At 45.3% G+C, this 16,146-nt stretch overlaps 1 protein-coding gene across 1 annotated transcript in view; it reads right to left on the bottom strand.

Annotated features, from left to right (window-relative positions):
- Window positions 1–16,146, bottom strand: part of EIF2AK3 (eukaryotic translation initiation factor 2 alpha kinase 3) — a 77,951-nt gene that overhangs the window by 39,754 nt on the left and 22,051 nt on the right. The window lies entirely within an intron of this gene.

Raw genomic sequence — 16,146 nt, 5'->3', positions numbered from 1 at the left:
AAAAAGTCATGACTTTAACCCAACAAGCAGCAGCAGTCTGTCAACCTCCAGTAATTTATAAGAATCGCCCACGGCCTCCAGAGCCTGCACATGGTTTTCCTCAAATTCCTTTTTGCCAAGAGCCAAGAGGGTCTCATGATGATCAGTGAATGACTAAAAGAGAGTTCTGGAATCAAGTGAGTTAAGATGAGATAATAGGGGTTAGCACTGAGGCATAGTATGCTAAGCCTCCACCTCTGGCACTGGTATCCCATACGGGTGCAGGTTCCTGTCCTGGCTGCTCCTCTTCCAATCCAGCTCTCTGCTATGGCCTGGGAAAGCAGTGGAGGATGGCCCAAGTGCTTGGCCCCTGCACCCACATGGGAGACCTGGAATAAGCTCCTGGCTCCTGGTTCCTGGCTTTGGCCACCCAGCCCTGGCCATTGTGGCCATCTGGGGAGTGAACCAGCAGATGGAAGATCTTTCTCTCCCTCTCTCTGTCTGTAACTCTGCCTCTCAAATAAGTAAATTAATGCCGGCCCCTAAATAAAATCTTTAAAAAAAAAAAAGAGTATATTTTTAAAAAGGAGAGATTATAAGAGTTCTTATAGCTATCAATATGTGAGGCCGGCACCATGGCTCACTTGGCTAATCCTCCGCCTGCAGCGCCGGCACCTGAGGTTCTAGCCGCCGGGTACTAGTCCCAGTTGTTCCTCTTCCAGTCCAGCTCTCTGCTATGGCCCGGGAGGGCAGTGGAGGTTGGCCCAAGTGCTTGGGTCCCTGCACCCGCAAGGGAAACCGGGAGGAAGTACCTGGCTCCTGGCTTTGGATTGGTGCAGCGCCGGCCGTGGCGGCCAATAGGGGAGTGAGCCAATGGAAGGAAGACCTTTCTCTCTGTCTCTCTCTCACTGTCTAACTCTGCCTGGCAAAAAAAAAAAAAAAAAAAAAAAAAAAAAAAAAAAAAAGTGAAAATACAATATGACTTTTTAGTAAATGGATAATACTCATATGTAGTATTTTCTAGATCTATTTTATCTAGGCCAATTACTGTCATAGATGGTATCTGAATCCCGGGCACACGGACTTGGAGATGTCAATTCATGCTGTCTCCCAGCCCTTCTTTTATTTACCTTTTCAAGTCTGCTATGAGCTGAGAGCCTTGGGACTTCCTTTAAGTTCTCAGTTATCCTTCCTTCTTTGAACTATGTTGATAGACAGCCGGGTTATGTGCCAGGCACAGTCTTGTGGTTAGGATAGACATGTATACAAAACAGACAATGAAAACCACTACCCTTGTGGAGGTCAAACCCTAGTGTTGGGAACCAAATCATATAATAAATAAAGTACACAGTATGTTAGGTGACAACTGCCATGCAGAACAACAAGCTATAGGGGGACTGGAAAACGTGTGTGGCTCAGGAGGGAGTTGTCAGTGAAGAGCTCAGAGTCCCCAGTGGGAAAGTAACACATCGGTGAAGACTTAACTAGGAGAGCCCTGCTGAGGCCTGGGAAACACGCTGTGCAAAGGCCCTTGGGTGGAGGCACACCCTTCACCTTCGAGGAACCACAAGGAACGTGAACAGGCTGAGAAGCAAGAGTGGAAGGCAGAGAGAGCAGCTGACAGCACTGTGAAGGTGTTGGAGGTGCTTAGGTCTTGGATATAAATGGACGGTAAAGCCAACAGCATTTCCTGATGGACGGTAAAGCCAACAGCATTTCCTGCACAGCCTGAACAAAAAAAAGGAGCCCAGGGATAGGTATCATTTGGCATGGCGGTTAACACTGCTTGGAATGTCAGCATCCCAGTCGAAATGCATAGTTCAAGCCCAGCTCCTATCCTGACTCCAGCTTCTTGCTAACGCACACCCTCCGACAGAAGATGATGCCTCAAGAACTTGGGTTCCTGACACCCATGTAAGAGACCTGGATTCACAGCGTAGGCCTGGCCCAGCCCCAGATGTTGTGGGCATTTGGAGTGAATAGGGGATGGGAAAACGTTATCTGTTTCTCTCTCGGCCTTTCAAATAAATATATTTTTAGAAAATGAGTCAAGGATTACTCCAGGGATTTTTGTTCTCGAAAATTGTGTTTCTTAAAAGAGTTTCAGGGTTGGTGCTGTGATGTAGTGGGTAAAGCCACTGCCTACAGTACTGATATCCCATATGGGAGCTGGTTCGAGTCCTGGATGCTTCACTTCTGATCCAGCTCTCTGCCATGGCCTGGGAAGGTAGCAGAAGATGGCCCAAGTTCTTGAGCCCCTGCACCTGCATGGGGGACCCAGAAGAAGCTCCTAGTTCCTAGCTTTGGATTAGCTCAGCTCCGGCCATTGCAAACATGTGAGGATTGAACCAGTCAATGGAAGACCTCTCTCTCTCTGCCTGTGCCTCTCTGTTAACTCTGCCTTTCAAATAAATAGATAAATAAATAAATCTTTTTTTAAGAGTTTTAGTACATGTCTTTGTGACACTGACCTCTGGCATTTTAAAAATATGTAATTGAATCCACTTCAATTAATGACACTATTTTCCAATCATTTGGGATCAAAACTTTAAGAAAGGGGAATATCAAAGGGATATAAGTTAAAAAATAAAACTTTATGGGGGCCAGCAACATGGCACAGTGGGTTAAGCCACTGCCTGTGATGCATGACATCCCATACGGGCACTGATTTGAGTTTGAGCTGCTCCACTTCTGCTTCAGCTCCCTGCTAATGTCCCTGGGAAAGCAGCAGCAGGTGTACCAAGTGTGTGGCCCCTGCACCCATGTTGGGGACCCACATGAAGCTCTTGGGTCCTGGCTTTGGTCTGGCCCAGCTCTGGCCGTTGCGACCATTTGGAGAGTGGACCAGCAATGGAAGATCCTCTATCTGTCTGTCCTTTTCACTCTCTATAACTCTGCCTTTTAAATAAATAAATCTTTTCACAAAGTCTAAGAAAAAAAAAAACTTCAAGTGAATGTTGGCTTTAACTTTTTAACAACAAAATGTTTCTACATAATTTTTATTCCTTAAGCAGCACATGCTTTCTTTCAAGGGATACTTATTTGAGGGGTGGGCATTTAGCCCAGTGGTTAAGACACTTGCATCCTACATCACAGTACCTGGGTTTGATATCCAGCTCCAGCCCCTAATTTCAGCTTCCTACTAATGTGGATCCTAGAAGGCAGTGGTGACGGTTAAAGTAACCGGGTTCCTGCTCCCAGGTGGAAGACCCAGACTGAGTTCTTGGCTCCTGGGTCCCAGCTTTGGCTCTGGTCATTGCAAGCATTTGGAGAATGAACCAGCAGATAAAAGCGTGTGTTCATAGTGCTGTGGCATATCAGGCGAAGCCACCACCTGCAGTTCCAGCATCCCTTATGGGTGTTGGTTCAAGACCCGGCTGACCACTTCTGATCCGGCTTGTAGCTAATGTGCCTGGGAAAGCAGAAGAAGATGGCCCAAGTCCTTGGGCCCCTGCATCCATATGAGAGACACGGAAGAAGCCTCAGCCTCCTGGCTTCATATTGGTCCAGCTCTGGCCATTGAGGCCATTTAGGAAGTGAACCAGCAGATAGAAGACCTCTCTCTCTGTCTCCCTCTGCCTCTCTGTAACAGTGCCTTTCAAATAAATAAACGAATCTTAAAAAAAAAAAAAAAAAAGCATGTTCATATGTTCATTCTCTGTCTCCCTCTCTGCTTCTCAAATAAATCAAATTTTTTAAAGGGCTGGGGTATAGTTACTTAAACACTCTCCAAGTCACTGAGAATTCTAACTTGGTGCTCAATTCACATGCCCTTCCCTACCCCTACCTTTGTCCCAAGCCCCCTGGTTCTGGAAGACAGGCTGAAAACCCTAATTCATTTCTTTCTTCTGCATTTTAGTTCAAATCCTTGTTAGCTACTGTCTGAACCATTATAATAGCCTCTTACAGTTCTTAACTGGAAATTTCCCCAATCTGAGCTCTACCTATCTTCTGGATTAATCTCTCAGAGTCAGGGTTAATCCTGTTAGGACACTACTTAAAAACCTTGAACAGCTCTCTATTGCCTCTTATGAAAGATCCCAATTCCTAAAGAGCCACACAATCCTTTAGAGGGCATTCAAAGTCTTCTAAATATGACCTCAAGCAACCCTTTCATCCCTGTCTTTCACTTTTCTCTACATGGGTGGAAATCAGACACGGTTATTTAAACACAACATTTAATGTCGCTACTAATGTTCAGTTATGTCACCCTCAATGTCATTTTATTCTCCCTGGAACACCTTCCTGTACCAACTCTGACCACTGGAATCCTAACTGGCCTTCAACCTAGCATGACAAAATCTAAGACCATGTTGGCAATGCAAGTTTGCTAACAAAAATCTTTCCATTTCTTAACACTGCACTTTACTTTCTGTTCTGACTACAAACTGAGACATCATCACACTCTCAAAAACTGTTTATTGTACCTCCAGGAAATATTTACCAGGTATATTAAAGTTTACACATGTATGCTTATACAGTGGCTACTGGAGTAATGCACTCAATCTAGCACTCATATTTTATCTAATTCCATTAAAAAGAACAAAGGCTCCTATAGAAAATAGCTGATTCCAGGGCACACACAGGATAGGTACAAGATGAGCCTTTATCATATTATTATTCCAAAGAATAAAGATGTGCTCAGAAATGATTAGGGCATGCCAGTGGCCACATCTGGGCCAAGTTAAGCATGATGATAATTAAGTACTGAATTTTAAATATAAAGGAATTCATGAGTGCATACCAATAACAAATAAAGTAAATAATATATAGGGGAAGAGGGGATGGAGTTGGAAAAATCTGCATTTAGAAACCATCATACTAAAGACCAGATCAAACAAAAATTGGCAACAATTCTATATCTAGGTGGAAGCTTCGATAAGGAGCAGGATTCTTGTGTGATCTTAAACTGTCTCTCTACAGAGAGCTTACTAGTTATGAGAAATTAAAAAACAAAACATTAATTATTCAGTGGAGATCTGGGGGCACTACCTTGACTGGATGACCAGAATTAACATTATCAGTGAGTGATAAATGTAATAGCCTGAGGGAGGCCACAGCATTCCAGCCAAGAACCTCCAACCTGAATCTCATCACAAAGAGCTATCGGGCAAAAACACAGGAAACTTCTATTGTTTTTAAAATAAAAGGGCAGCTAGACTGTATTCTTCAAAAATGTCAACGTTGGGGCCAGCATGGTAGCACAGTGAGCTAAACCACTGTGAGACACAGGCATCCCACATAGGAGAGTGCCTTTTAGAGTCCTGGCTGGCTGGCTCACATGCTCGCTCGCTCGCTCTCTCTCACTCACTCACTCATATATAAATCTTTTAAAATGTCAGCATCATAAGAGACAAAGAAAGGCTCTGGGAAAATTCAAATTAAAAGAGGCTATCATAACCAAAAAAAAAAAAAATGCAACACCTGACCACAGAATGGATGAAAGATTAGGGGTGGTGGATTTGGGTCACAGTGTGCATACCCCACGATAACAGTATGTAGTAATTATTCAGTATGATCTTCCACTTTCAGTTACCTGCCAGAAAATCAGGTTATTTACTGTTCTCTACCTTCTGCATTAGGGGAGCTCTTCTATTTACTGGGACAATAGATTCAAATTACGATACAGTTTTAAAAAATAGGCATTTTAATTGGCAGCTCAACAGCAGTATTGAAGCACAAACAGGAAAGCAGGTGTGCATCAGCAAGAGGAAGAGGAAGTAGGGTAGGTGGGACCGTGGTAAACAGACTGCATTTATTTTGACTTGTTTCCTCTTCCATTTACAACTTCTTTTCCCCTCAAGCCTAGCAAGTCCCAAGAGAACACGATGGCTCCAAAGTGGAAGACGCAACTGTCAAATTGATAGGGACCAAGAGTCATCTTTGTGCTCCTGTAAAAGAAAACTTCCCATCTTCAACGAATAATACGGTCAAAACCACCAAGATCTGATATGAGTGACCGTACTGAGAAGGCTGCCTTGTTTTTAAAAGTTAAATCTTCAGCAGCGTTAACTCAGGAAGTGCAAAATACCAAACAATAACAAGACAGCATTATGATTCAATCGTGAATCATCCTATCATATTTCTGCATAATGATTTTAGGAGTTCACTTTTAAATAGCTGCTCTTCACTAATTGGCTGCTTATGAGTCATCCACATGGCTGCTGACCTCTGCACCAATCTCTGTGAAGCCTTGCAGCCTGCATATGTGAAAGCAGATGGTGCTTTTCCTTGAGAGCCACAAGAAAGAGATATATGTATGCAGTTCAGGTAGAGGGATGACATCACCCCTCTCAACAACATTACCTCATCCCCTAAGCAAAGGAATGAGTCACCCAGATACCCAGCTGCAAATCTCTTGGTAGAAAAAAAATGTAGGTTACGGTGATGATTTTCACATTCCACTGAGTGGCCCCTGTAAGCAGCTATCTGTTCTAATTCGCTGCTCGGCGTCTCAGACTAATTGTGTGATTCGCCTCACCCTTCCGTCATTTTAGAAAGGCTGAATTCTCATTATTTTTGTATTTATTTCTTCTGTTTGTTTTTAACTGCTCATAATTTTAAAATAAAAGGCTTGTCACATAAGCTAGCAAAATCAATACCAAAAATGCAGCATCTCTGTCTGAGCAATCATGAGGCAGTTTAGTAAAGCGATCCCCTTTCTGTTGCCGAACAAAATCAAAGTGGCTTAACGACTATCCATGGCATATGTAATGAGAGTTTGCTATCAGAAACCAGAATGCAAAAATAACTCCACATTTCAAGGGGAAGAAGGAACTTCAACTGAGAATACAAAGGAAGTACAACCACTAAAATGGATCCTACCAGAAATGCAGAAAAACAAAACAAAACAAAACAAAACAAACAAACAAAAAAAACAAAAAAACAAAAAAAAAAACAAAAAAAACCAACCCTTCTATTCAAAAAATCCTTTTCTCACTTGGTTCTTCTGTATTTTCTATTGCGACCACACTCCTCCCCACTGACACACACACTTTTGGGGTTATAGTCAACTTTATTTTAACCTACTATAAAACATTTCAATCATACAAGATATAAAGAGACTAATATGATTACCATCCCCAAGCTATATATCATCCAGTTTCAATAATTATCAACATTTTGCCAACTGTTTCCATCGTCTCCACTCATCCACTATATGCCTGTTAATTGCCATAAAGTCATCAAATACTCAAATTTCATGGCCTCAAAAAATCTTACAAATATGGAACCCCAAGTCTCTATATATTTGATTTCCCCTCTCCCCCACCCCCAAGAGGCCTTTCACTCCTTTCTCCATGCATTAACGTACCTGACAAACCAGACTGTCTTATACAATGTCCTACACTCAGCGTTTTTGTGTCATTTATCTTGTTCCTTTTATTCCATATATTTCCTGAAAAGTGGGATTAGACTTAGAGCTTTGATCTGATGCGGGTTTAATTTTCTTTTCATTTGTTGATTGATTTATTTGAAAGGCAGAGTGACCTAGAGATCTTCCATCTACTGGTTCACTCTTCAAATGCCTGTAATAGCCAGGAGTGGGCCAGACTGAAACCAGACACCAGAGACTCCATCTGGGTCTCCCATGTAGGTGACAGGAACCCAAGTACTTGGGCCATCATCTGCTGCCTTCCAGGTACATTAGCAGGGAGCTGGATAGGAAGTGGAGCAGCTGGGACTCAAACTGGTGCCCATATGTATGCCAGTGCTGCAGACCAGGGCTTTAACTGGCTATGCCACAGTGGCGGCCTCATTGCCTTAATTTTTTAATGTTACCATCAATCAGTGAGTTTGAGGCAGTCAGCTGATTCTAAGAATTTTATCATCCTGTCACCATTTTTGTATCAATTGATGATCTACTAAGTCATTAAAGAGAATAAAAAAAGTCATTTCCAAGACTGCCATTCTTTCTGAGTTTGTCAGCTAGGCTTTTTCTATAAGGAGCTGCTCCTGACTGAATTTGGAAGGCAGTGTTGCATAAACTAACATTTTCTTGTGGGGAGCAACTGAGACTAGACTAAGTTACTGGAATTAAGACTTATTCTATGCAACTGCTCTCCCACAATATGGCGCTGAGGGAGCAAACAACCTCTACACAGCTGCCTCTCGCCAATTTGACTGATAAGCTGCAGGAGCTGATCCTGCTCCTGATTGGAGGAGAGCAGCGTGCTCGGTGTGTGGGCAGCAGAGTTGGGATTGGTGGAAGAGGACTATAAAGGAGGAGAGAGACAACAGAGAGACAACATGCACCAGGAACATCTGAGGGAACACCTGAGGAACATCTGAGCAGCCCCCGAGGGAGCCGGCGGGCGTTGTGCCGCTCCTCCGCGGAAGTGGGGAAAGGGGGGGGGGTGCCGCCCCTCCACCTCCGTGGAGGGGCCGGAAGCTAACCCAGGACAGCGTCGTTCCTCCGCGAGTGAGCGACCGGCAGCTAACCCGGGAAGGGCCGGGCAAAAAGAACAGCGCAAGGTCTAGTGTCGTTCCTCCGCGAATGGGGGAGCGACATTTTCTGTTAGTGTCTCAGACATTAAACAACCTCAAATCCCAAAAGTTGTATCCAGAAGTAACCCATGCACAGTTAGACTGAAAACCGGAAATGGCTCAGGAGACTTAGTGAGACCACACTGTTTCCTATCAGAAAAGAGGGAAAAGGAACAGAGGACCCTGACAGTTCCAAAAGCCAAGATCCTGGGACAAAGGAAGAAGCAGGAAGAGTTAAAAAGGAGAGGTTAGTGTGGCAGGTTGCAGAGTCACAGAGCGTAATGATAAGGATTCAAATAACCAGCAAAGAAAAAGCATGGGAAGCAGCAACTCCGCCAGAATACCTGCTGGACAAGCAATCACCAACTCCAGGGAGGGCGGACCTTGGGAACAGTGCTTAGTGCCGCTTGGGACGCAGAATGCCTGGTCTGAGTCCTGGCTCAGCTTCCAGCCACCTTCCTGCCAGTGTGTGGCGCTGGGCATGCAGCAGGTGATGACTTGAGTGGTTGGGTCGCTGCCACCCCACGTGGGAAACCTGGATTGAGGTCTTGGCTCTTGGCTTCCACCTGCTTAGCCCCAGTTGTTGTAGGCATTTGTGGGGTAAATCAGCGGATATGAGATTCTCTCCCTCTTAATTTTATTTGAATGGCAGAGAGACAGAGAAAAACTAAAAAACAAACAACTCCCGGGAGCATCTCTATGATACTATAGTAACTGATGCTCACAATGATCTCAAGAAATAAATAAGGGGCTGGTGCTGTGGCGTAGCAGGTTAAGCCACTGCCTGCAGTGCTGGCATCCCATACGAGCTCCAGTTCAAGACCTGGCTGCTCCACTTCCAATCCAGCTCTCTGCTGTGGCCTGAGAAAGCAGTGGAGGATGGTCCAAGTCCTTGGGTCCCTGCACCCGCATGGGAGACCCGGAAGAAGCTCCTGGCTTCTGGCTTTGGATTGGTGCAGCTCTGGCCGCTGTGGCCAACTGGGGAGTGAACCAGCAGATGGAAGACTTCTCTCTCTCTCTCTGCCTCTCCTTCTCTCTCTGCATAACTCTGACTTTCAAATAAATAAATCTTTTTTAAAAAAGCTAAAATTCAGCCGGCGCCGTGGCTCAATAGGCTAATCCTCCACCTTGCGGCGCCGGCACACCGGGTTCTAGACCCGGTTGGGGCGCCGGATTCTGTCCCGGTTGCCCCTCTTCCAGGCCAGCTCTCTGCTGTGGCCAGGGAGTGCAGTGGAGGATGGCCCAGGTGCTTGGGCCCTGCACCCCATGGGAGACCAGGAAAAAGCACCTGGATCCTGGCTCCTGCCATCGGATCAGCGCGGTGTGCCGGCTGCAGCGGCGGCCATTGGAGGGTGAACCAACGGCAAAGGAAGACCTTTCTCTCTCTGTCTCTCTCTCACTGTCCACTCTGCCTGTCAAAAATTAAAAAAAAAAAAAAAAAGCTAAAATTCACTAATATGAGGCAGATGTCCAATATTTGAAAAATACTCTATTGAAAATGCTACACTTGTTGTCAAGAGTCCTCCTTGCTCAGAAAAATTGCTTTCCTAGCCACACCAGTTGTTTTGCAAACTGTGGTGGTGGGCCAACAACTGGGGTCCAAATACGAAATCAAGACTTATCTTCAGGGGCCGGCGCTGTGGCACAGTAGGCTAAGCCTCTGCCTGCAGCGTTGCCATCCTATATGGGTGCTGGCTCATGTCTCAGCTACCTCTCTTCCAATCCAGCTCTCTGCTATGGCCTGGGAAAGCAGTAGAAGATGGCCCAAGTCCTTGGGTCCCTGCACCCACATGGGATACCTGGAAGAAGCTCCTGGCTCCTGGCTTCACATTAGCCCAGCTCCTGCTACTGTGGCCATCTGAGGCGTGAACCAGAGGATGGAAGACCTCTCTCTCTGTCTCCCCTTCTCACTCTCTGTAACTCTACCTCTCAAATAAATAATACAAAATTTAAAAAAAAAAAAAAAAAACCTTCTTGCAGGGTTGGTGTGGTGGTATAGCTGGTAAAGCTGCTGCCCGTGACGCCAGCATCTCACATGGGCACCGCAGTCCAGCTCCCTGCTAATGTGCCTGGGAAAGCAGCGGAACATGGGCCCAGTGCTTAGGCTCCTGCACCCACGTAGTAGAAGAAGCTCCTGGCTCCCAACTTCAGACTAGCCCAGTTCTGGTCATTTTGGCCATTTGGGGAGTAAACCAGCAGATGAAAAAATCTCTCTCTGTCTCTCCCTCTATGTAACTCTGCCTTTCAACTTAATAAATCTTAAAAAAAAAAAAAAAAGTCTTGTTTGCAGAGAGCTGACTGCACCTCACCTGCCCTATTTCCTGGGCCCTGGCTCCACCATGCTCTCACTGTGTGACCTTGGGTAAAAACTAGCACTGTACTGTTTTACAGTTTCTCACATTCGCTTAAGTCACCTGCTCCCCGTCCTTACTCTCCACTGCCGGCTGATGTGGTGGCCAAACCACTGATTCACAGGCGCCCTGCGTTCCCCATGCCTTCCTCAGCTCCCCCACAGTCCTCACCACCAAAATGCAGAGGGTTTGACACTCTCTGGCTGAGAGGCTTTCAGCGAGGCCCTAACGAATCGAGGGGTTGTCTCTGAGGCATCTGCTTCATTAGCAGTTATCTCAGTTGTGGGAGTACTTAGACTTAAGCAGTTCCCAAGTACTCTTACTAAGTAGCAGTTAGAGAGACCCAGAGGATAGCAGGAAAACCCCTACAATCCTACAGACTGTCCTTTTCTCTCCACCTTTCCTGACTCTCCATCCTCTCAGTTTACAAAACATTAGCGTATAAGTTTGCTCGTGAGTCGTCTTCCCCGTCACTCACTCTCTGTCAAGGTGAGTGATCCTCCCTGTCCCCGGCCCCTCCTCTGCGAGCATGTGACCCACAGTCCCACGCCTGCCTGGAGGGTCCTCCCATGCACTCAGAACAACGTTTCCAAACAAACTCACGTTCTTCCTCTCTCCACCTGATCTTAATTGACTCTGAAATCCTCCTTTGGTCTTCGAATTTCATAAAGGCCTTCCTCCCTAAACTCCCCTTGAACCCATCACTTTCCCTCACCCCATTTCCACTGTCACCACCCCAGTCCCAGCGATCATCCCCATGATCAGTCTCTTAACTGGCCCAGGAGACTGGAAGTTGTCTCCCCGCTTCTGCCTGCTCCTGTCCACTCTGTAAATTCAGAGTGACCACTCCCACTTAAATTCCTCATGGGCTTTGCAAGCCTTGCACGGCTGATTAGACCGTGCCCGTCCCATCCCTGGCCTCCCTTGATGGGCTGCTTTCCCTGAACCTCTTCCTTGTTGCCGTCCTCATCTCTTACTCCCCAGAGCGTGCCATAACACATCTCACCACACAGCCTTGAGACACAAGCTATTTCCAGTCTTTCCCCACCTCTCTACCCACCTCTTGCCTGGGCAACTCCTCATCAGAGATCATTTTTTTTTTTTTTCCTTTAAAAACAATGGTGGGGTGGGGGGAGTTACAGAAAGAGAGAAAGAGAGGGAGAGACACAGAGGGAGAGATCTTCCATCTGCTGGTTCACTCCCCAAATGGCTGCAATGGCCAGGGCTGGACCAGGCTGAAGCCAGGAGCCAGAAGATCTCCCATGTGGGTGCAGGAGCCTAAGGACTCGGGCCATCCTCCACTGCTTTCCCAGGCACATTAACAGGGAGCTAGATGGGAAGCAGAGCAGCTGGGACTGGAACTGGAGCCCACAGGGGATGCCGGCACTGCTGGTGGCAGCTTACCCTGCTACGCCACAGCGCCGGCCCCCCATCTTGAGAAGCCTTCTCTCAACACCAGATGAGGTACACAGTTATCCTTGCTATAGCGTCTCAGTGCCCCGTCCTGCCTTGCGGCAGTCACCACACTTGATTACATTCTTCACACTATTATAATTGTTTCACATCTGTCTCCTAACTGGCTCTCCATAGAGCCATCTTAAGTTTCTTGAGGGCAGGGACGGCATGTGTCCTGGGCACTGCTGTAGCCAGTGCCCAGCCCTGTGTCAACCCCCGCCTGCAATGCTGAATGCAGCTTTATAGGTGTTCAGTTGGTGTGCCTGCGGCTGTGTCACTGGGGTTGTCTAAAAGGTAGTCAGGCACTCTCAGTCTCCTGAGCCAGGTATGCCATGCGCATGATGTCTTGGAGGAATCCGTCTTAGTAAAGCACATGAAAAATTGCAATTAGAGAAAATACAAACTCAGTGGTGAGCGTTGAGGTATTTCAAAAAGCATGAAATGTTGAAAAGTAAAGGAATAACATGAAGATCCTGGGTGAGTCTCAGCTTTACATCAGACAAGAATCTGGTCCTTCTTGAACCCAAGTTTTCTTATTTGAAAAATGGGGGTTGGGGCCAGTGCTGTGGCATAGTGGGTAAAGTTGCCACCTATAGCGCTGGCATCCCATATGGGTGCTGATTCAAGTCCTGGCTGCTCCGCTTCCGATCCAGCTCTCTGCTAATGGCCTGAGAAAGCAGTAAAAGATGGCCGAAGTCCTTGGGACCCTGCACCCATGTGGGAGACCTGGAAGAAGCTTCTGGCTCCTGGCTTTGGATCAGCACAGCTCCAGCCATTGTGGTCAATTGGGGAGTGAACCAGCAGATGGAAGACTTTCCCTCCCTCCCTCCCCTCCCTCCCCTCCCTTTCTCTCTCTCTCTCTCTCTGCCTCCCTAATAAATAAACTTAAAAAAAAAAAAAAAAAAGAAAGAAAAATGGGGGTTGATAAGACTTCTTTTTTTTTTTTTTTTTTTTTTTTTGACAGGCAGAGTGGATAGTGAGAGAGAGAGACAGAGAGAAAGGTCTTCCTTTGCCGTTGGTTCACCCTCCAATGGCCGCCATGGCTGGCGTGCTACAGCCGGCACACTGCGCTGATCGGAAGCCAGGAGCCAGGTGCCTCTCCTGGTCTCCCATGGGGTGCAGGGCCCAAGCACTTGGGCCATCCTCCACTGCACTCCCTGGCCACAGCAGAGAGTCGGCCTGGAAGAGGGGCAACTGGGAAAGAATCTGGCGCCCCGACCGGGTCTAGAACCTGGTGTGCTGGCGCTGCTAGGTGGAGGATTAGCCTATTGAGCTGCGGTGCCGGCCTGATAAGACTTCTTAACAAGACTATGTTAACCATTAAATAATAATAATAGATTTGAGATCACTTTGCAAACTATATGTGCTAATCAAATAGTTATGTAGACACAATGACCCAAGGCTGCTTATTTTGTTTGTTTATATTTTTAAATATTTATTTATTTGAAAGGCAGAGTTACAGAGAGAGAGAGAGAGATCTGCCATCCCCTTGGTCACTCCCCAAATGGCAGAAATGGCTGGGGCTGGGCCCAGCTGAAGTCAGGAGGCAGGAACTCCATGTGGATTTCTGATGTTGGTGGCCGGGGCCAAGCTCTTGGGCCATCTTCTGCTGCTTTTCCAAGCACATTAGCAGGGAGCTGGATCTGAAGCAACTGGGACTGGAACCAGAACTGAGATATGGGATGATGGCACTGTAGGTGGCAACAACCCACAGAGACACAAGGCTGACCCCACAGAGCTACTTACTGTGTACTTCTAATGCAATGCGTCTGCATGTGTATGTAAGTGAACGCATACATGCATACTTATTAAAGAAAAAAGTTAAAAAAGACATATACTCTTAATCTGGAAACATCTGACTACCCATAATCCCATCATGATCACTACTTTATCCTCTATAAGGACACTTCAGGACAAAAAAATGTGGTTCATTAATATAAAATTTCAAAAATAAAAAAAAAAAACCTTTTGGAATTCAAATAGCTGTTCCAAAGTAAATTCAAGGAGAAAGCAGACAAATTTTATTACGCTTGGTCAGTTATTTTTTCACCTACCCACGAATTCACAACATCCACTTAAAAATAAAGTCTCAAAAATGAACAAATGTGAACTGACTATAGAATTAAATATATCAAACTGCAGCCAGTTTTTCATTTATCAGAAATGTCTATCTGACCTAAAATTCTTGTTTGAAGATTGCATGGAAACTCTGAAGGATTGCAAAGCACTGTCGATCACTAAGAAAATCAGTATTAAATAATGTACTGTGTACGAAACATAAAATGGTAACTAACCCTTAATTAACCAAAACGGGCAACTGATTACACTACTTGATGCCAGAATGGACTATTTGTGACTTTAAAAAAAATGCTCCAGCATTGTTATAGTGTGGAAGTATTTTTTTGTTTCCTTTAAAACACTGAAATTACCATGATGCCAAGACTATTTGCTAAAAGTCAAGTGTCCTTGGGAATCATCTCTCAAAGACTTGAGAAAGAGGCATCACAGGTGACAACTAATATTACTAGAAGCGACATGCTTTAAAAAATGCAGTAGGAAAAAAAACTCAAATGATCTAGCATTTATTTGCAATGAATGTGAATTTTTTTAAAAAATCAGGAAAATATCAAGTAGTTAATAATTCTTTCCTTCTCTCCTTAGTCATCTTATAAACCAAAAGACCACAAGGAAAACTACTAGACTAGCTTTTCAAGCATTCTTTTTGCAGTCATGATGAAAGAGCACTGATTTTAATAACTGTCTCTGTCTTTGCTAAGATTAATACACATTCATGAAGTAGATAAACAATGTGCTCCATGAGTCAATTTCCTAAGAGATAGGGTCAAATCAATTTCTCATTTGGCAGCACGCAAGCTGGAATAATTTGGTTTAGTTCACAGCACTGCTTTTAGCCATGCTAAGGGACTAATAAAACAAAATTCAATCAAATAACTGCTTCATTTCTATAATTAAAAGAAAAGCAATTAAGCTAAGCAATTATTTAAAAAGTGCCTTTTAACATGACTGACAGGCACTCTTCAAAATACATCATCATCCTCGATGAGATAGCCAAACTCAAAATGGGTTACTTTTGTTCAAATGAAAAACTATAAAGTGACTTGGACAACTTCCGGTGCACATTAGAGAACTTTTAAAAGAGATTACAGATTTCCTTTTTTTCTTCTTTCCTTAAAGAAAAAAAATTTTATTTGAAAGCCAGTTACAGAGACAGAGAGGGAGAGACTGAAAGATTTTCCACCTGCTGCTTCACTCGCAAATGGCCATGACAGTCAGGGCTGGGCCAGGCTGACACTAGGAGCCAGAAACTCCATCCAGGTTTCCCACAAGGGTGGCAAGGGTCTGAGTACTTGGGTCATCTTCTAATGTCTTCCTAGGTAAAATTAGCAGGGAATGCAATTGAAAACAGCCAGGACTAGAACTGGTACTCCAATATGGGACACCAGCAAAGTAGGCCTACCCACTGCACCAGAACCCCGTCAGGCTTTGATGAGCAGTCAAGAAGCCACTGGGGCACCCACATCCCATATCTCAGAGCCCAGGTCTGAGTCCCAGCTCTGCTCCTCATTCCTTCATCCTGTTCATGGCACCCTATGAGGGGGCAGGTGATGGGTCAACGAGGAGGGTCTCTGAAACCCTCAAGGGAGACAGAAATTGAGTTCCTGGCTCCTGGCACAGCCGTTGTAGGCATCTGGACAGTGAATCAGCAGATGGCAGATCTTTCTGTCTCAAATAGATAAAATAAGTAATAATAAAGCAATATCCAAAAGGGCCCACTGATGAACTCTTGGTGGGCAAATCCCCACCCATGAAAGCTGTACTCTTTTCAAAGGCCCTCCCACCAGGCAGGAGGGACTAC

This window comes from Oryctolagus cuniculus, chromosome 2 (assembly GCF_964237555.1).
Source record: "Oryctolagus cuniculus chromosome 2, mOryCun1.1, whole genome shotgun sequence".
Lineage (NCBI taxonomy): Eukaryota > Metazoa > Chordata > Mammalia > Lagomorpha > Leporidae > Oryctolagus > Oryctolagus cuniculus.
Note: the sequence above shows the minus strand (reverse complement) of the source record. Positions and strands in the feature narration are given on the sequence as shown.